The sequence below is a fragment of the Dendroctonus ponderosae genome, unplaced genomic scaffold, assembly GCF_020466585.1.
Source record: "Dendroctonus ponderosae isolate FM_Combo_2020 unplaced genomic scaffold, Dpon_F_20191213v2 Dpon_F_20191213_8, whole genome shotgun sequence".
NCBI lineage: Eukaryota > Metazoa > Arthropoda > Insecta > Coleoptera > Curculionidae > Dendroctonus > Dendroctonus ponderosae.
The window spans coordinates 7,306,476-7,311,788 of NW_026019016.1; positions in this window are offsets into that span (position 1 = coordinate 7,306,476).

Genomic DNA, 5,313 nt, shown 5'->3' on the forward strand with positions numbered 1-5,313 from the left:
TGTTGAWTGTGTCGGTAATAAAWTAGATCGTGATTTCAAACCGGGCTAATTCTAATATTATTTCTTWATGGAATCGACACCACCCAGATTTTGCAGGTTCCCCAGACAACGGAGATGATTGATCTTCGTGGAGAGCAAGCCATTCTCTAATATCAGATTAAAAGTATATTAAAAACCTATTATGGGACTGCACGACATCATATTTTATCACAATGACGCCTTGAGTACGTAAAAGGAGCAAATAATGAATGTGCCTCGAACCTCGCATCGTTATCCTTTAGAAATTTAAATGGTATAGGGTGGTGAAAAAATAAATTTGATCTTTAACTGGAGCGAGGTGGCATTGCCATTTGTTTTAATATCAATTCATCCATGTGCATTGCCAAGCAGGCTTCCATTTATAGAAATAAACTAACTAAACTACGTAAATAATTCAGTTGAACATGTTTTAATCAGCTAGTGCCAGTAGTATCAATTTTAACTGTTTTTCTCTAATTAGTCGCCAGTTTTCAGCAAAGATAAAGAAAATAAATGCACGTATATTCAGAAAGCTGAAAAAATTGAGAATTATTTAATGCCAAAATGAACTAACAGGACAGAAGCAGAACAAGAACAAATATTATGCTGTAAAGAAATAACTTCAGAACTTCATGATTGGAGCGAGAATATTCCTGAAAAGATTATTGTCAAGTTAACAAAAAAATGAAGCCAATATGTCAAACTTGGGAGGTAGGACGAATATCTGCAACCAAACTTCTGGATCATTTGATTTTATTGTCAAATGATGAAAAATACGACAGAATAAATAACTTCAAAGCTCGTTTCAATATAATTCTCGGAATTCCATTAGAAGCAAAGAAGCAATCGTTTAGTTCCTAATTTGGTGATTAGAACAATTCATTTCGACACGGATTTATATGCCCCATTGTTTCACCGATTAACTAAGTTATATATAATTAAGCCATCTGGAAAGCCGGAAGGGAGAATTTATGATTTGCGGATGTGTTCAGCTAGACTTATCGATCCGGAAAATCATGAATCAAGCGTATTTTCGACTGTTAGTGGCCTTAATTAACACGATCGTCTTAACAGGGTGGTTTTGATATAATCAGATATACTTATTGAGCTTATCACCTATTAGATGAAAGGCAGAGTTCGAAAAATGTTGCTTGTAAATACATTTTTCTTTCGTTGAACATTTAATTAAAAGTATAATCTCTTATAAATAATCAGGAGAACATTTGTATGTTTTCTATAATACCACAATTTTGAATTTGTTTGAAAGTCCTATTGTAATAATCAATAATAACATGCTTTGTACTAAATTAGATAATTAGCAGTTTAATTAATACAGCAAATTTAATCTATATTTGTTTGAAAGCGTTCCACACTACAGAAACGTATCGGTCATTGTTATTTTTAATGTTCGAATTATTTTTTGGACTTTGGAAAGCCTTTTTCTAGTCATTTTTTAATGATGCACAAAAACGAATTAAGATTCTATGCATGATGATCGCAAAACATTTATATTTTTATATTTGATTTTCTATTTATTAGAAAGTTAAATAAATAACTAGTTAAATAGTAAATGCGTTTGGCCAAAGCTGTTCCATGCTTAATAGCAACAGACAACTAGAAACATGGTAAAAAACAGAGAAAAATAATAATTTAAATAATAAACTTTTATTTGCATTTAGATGTAAAGCAAATAAGGGTACACATAATTTTGCAAATATTCAAGTTTGATAGTGCTTGGGATGCAGCAACTATTAGATATACTTAGAGGATGATTGCAAAATTTCAAAATTTTAATTATTTGTTTATATACATCGTTTTTATAGATTTTATAGGCAACGTTTATAAGATCGTAAATTTAGCAATAATGACTTTCTTTAGTCGTGTAAATACCATTTTCCTCTTTAAAATTCAGTAATATGTGTTACTTTATGCGTAAATGAGTAAATATAAAAAGCCCAAAAAAGACTAAACAAAGTACTGCACCCTGAGACTGCAGATTTGTCTGTTTCCAATACATATTTCAAATCGTAATGTATTCGATTGATTTTAATTGAGTTTCCACCAACAAATCAGCGAGAATTGAGAAATTATTTCAGCATTCACCTTCTAAGAAGAACCAATTTGTAACTTGAAAAATACAATAATTGTAATTCTTGGTAATACAGAAAGCTGTTTATGCCTTTGTAATGTAAAAAAATTGACTTGTTTAGAATGAGCTCAATAGGGTAAACTATCTAGCTTTTTTTTACTTGTTTGTACATGACATACGTTATTCTCTGAATGGTACAATTTGTACATTGAGCAAATAGATAGTAGAAAAGCAATTGCTTCTCAAAAATTAACTTAGCAAGAAAGTGATTTAACACATTTTACTTTTTATTTTTATAAAGACAAGAAAGCCCTGGGGTTCACAAAAAGAAATGTAAATTTCATGGTGTTTATTGTTTAGCAGAACGCACGTGTCAGAAATACCTCAAAAAATTTGTTCTGGAAATTTCTCCCTGAAAGTTGACTAACCTTCTAGTCGATCTTCGGAAGTGGACGATGACAAAATGAAAGCCATAATTGAGTGGAATCGGCATATGTATGTGCGCGAGATTGCAAAACACTTAAATACATCACATACAACAATTGAAAATCATTTAAGACGTCTTGGACGTGTTAAGAATCTCGATATTTGAGTACATAAAATTTGATGAACAAGGAAAAATAATATCAAAAACTGAGTTGTATCAAAATAGATAAAGCTGTCAATTTGGTGGGATTACAAAGGTCTGGTGCATCTTGAGCTGTTTCCAATCAAACGAACGTTCAACTCCGATGTTTACTGCCAACAACTTCTGAAATTGGAGGAAGCAATCAAAGAGAAAAGTCCAGAATTGGGAAATCACAAAGATATTGTGTTCCACCACGATAATGCGAGGTCTCACATATCTTTAGCAACACGTCTATTGGAGCCAGGTTGGAAAGTGATGTCGTATCCGCCACACAGCCCCGATTTTACACCATCGGCTTATAATTTATTTCGAAATTTACAAAACTTTTTAAGTGCCAAACATTTCAGCAATAATAATGATCTCAACTTGCACTTGATTGAGAGTTTTTGCTATTAATGCCCAGAAATTCTATGAGCGCGGGATCATAAGGTTACCGGAAAGATAGCGAAACGTCATTGAACAGAATAGAAGTTTTTCTGATTAAGTTTCTATAATTAGTTCACTTTTGAATAGAAAAAAAAATTGTTTTTTTCAGACTAAAAACCCGAAATTACTCTTTTGCCAACTCAATAGAAAATCTTCGCAGCTCAAGCTAGTTTTGCTTGCTCAAGCTACTAATAGTCTGGCTTCTCTAAACTCATCTCAACCTCATTTTTGTGCGTTCATATTTAGATGATAAGAACGCATTTAAGTATTCATCTTGCAATAACATTCGGAAATTTAATTTATCAGCAAGTCTTTAATCGTTACTCATTATCAAAAAAAAACATTCCGAAAGAATATTTTATTCTGGAAAACAAGTAGTTCCAGTGGAAACGGTTCGAACCAAAAATAATTCTAGTCAATCATGTTTTTTGCAATGGAAGTATTGTAGACATTCTGTGAATATCTGTGTGAACTGTGAAACCTTAGTGAAAGTGTGAATTGAAAACATATTTAATACCTTAACATTCTCAAATCTGCCAGAATCTAGTCAGAATTTCTATGGTTTTTCAACGGATTGGTGAAAGGAATCAGCAAAACATATCAAAACATAAACTGGTTTTGGAGAAGCTCGAAAATAGCTCGTGACTGAAGGTGTATATTTTTTAGAGGCCCAGAATTTCGTGCAAAGCACCAAGAATAAAACATGTCTCCTGCCGCCCATTACCCTGGCCGCCCCACACCGTTCGCCTTATGGATCCGATAGCTCCAGAGAATAAGAAAACGCTTTCTTATTCTTACTTTTTGTAGGCGGAGCGCTTTTCCACCCCTCATCCCCGCTTTTCTGACGTATGTGAATGTATGTGAAGGCGGCATACGGGAGAAAATGGATAAGGAACGACGTATATGTGGCGGGGTGAGATGGGCAGCAGTTTTACGTTCCGGAGCCTATAGGTAGAGCTCGCAGGAATTGTGGTCCCTTCCGCGATTGGTTGCGAATTTTTTTGATAGATTTTATGTAAAAAAAGTGCTGCCTGCAGGATTAGGGACCCACTTTATATGTAAAGTGAATTGCTTCAGGAGGCCTTGTAACTCGAGTGGAGAATTTTACTCGCGGTGATTGGAGACGAAATTGCCACGAAACAATCCAGGTTTTGCTGCTGGATTCCTTTGTCCATAGTTTCTTGTTTTTTTTTATGTGTGTCTAATAATAACTTGCTACTTGAAAAGTATTTCGTTCTTCAATATTACCAACGGCCAATTAAGCGTTGTAAATTAATAGTAATGTTTCCGATTAAAACTTGGACAGCTCATTTATACATAATTTGTAAGATAGAGTAACAGTAATAATAACTTCGATTATTAGCATATAATCTCAAATTAGGAAAAAATATCAACAGACAACCAATTATTGTTATTATCGAAGTAAAAAGTAAAAAACCAGTAAGCAAATATTGAATAGAGTAATATGCTAAACAATATAAAATAATTAGGTACTTGAATTAACTATTTGCATCAATCAGAAACTGAAAATATTAATTAGTTTTCCCAAGGCTTTGCTTAAGGTTGCAGGGTGTGAAACTTTTTGAACAATATTCTGGTACGTTTTTGTTTCTTGAAATGTTTCCTCTAAACTTGAGACGAGAATATTGTTCTTGTGATAGAACTCGGAATACAATCCTCTTTTTCATTTAATTTTTCCAAAAACTCATTGACTTCCTCTTGAGGCTGCTGGGCGCAAGTCGGTCCAAGAATCGGCCTGCACTCGATAAATCGTACGATTTATTGGGGACTTGTCGCGGATTGTGAACATTTTCTAGGAATTTAGAATGAATGACAAAAATTCACGAAGTAAAGTGGCACGGGCAATTTGGGGTCACATATTTGTTTCTTTTTATTGTGTTTCAGATGTTGAAAGTGTGTTGTACGCAATAAGTTTAACAAATTAATGAAGAAAATTAGTGGCGTTTTGGCTACAGTCATCGTTTCCAACACAAAACACCAGAACTAAAGTATTGAAATTTATTCTGGTTTTACTGAAATCGCACCAATTTATTGTATCTGCAATCATAATTAGCCCACTTTATTGGCCAATAAATCCGGAAAAAGTGCCTAGACTAAAGACCGGCACTAAAGGTATAATAACACAAGCAAA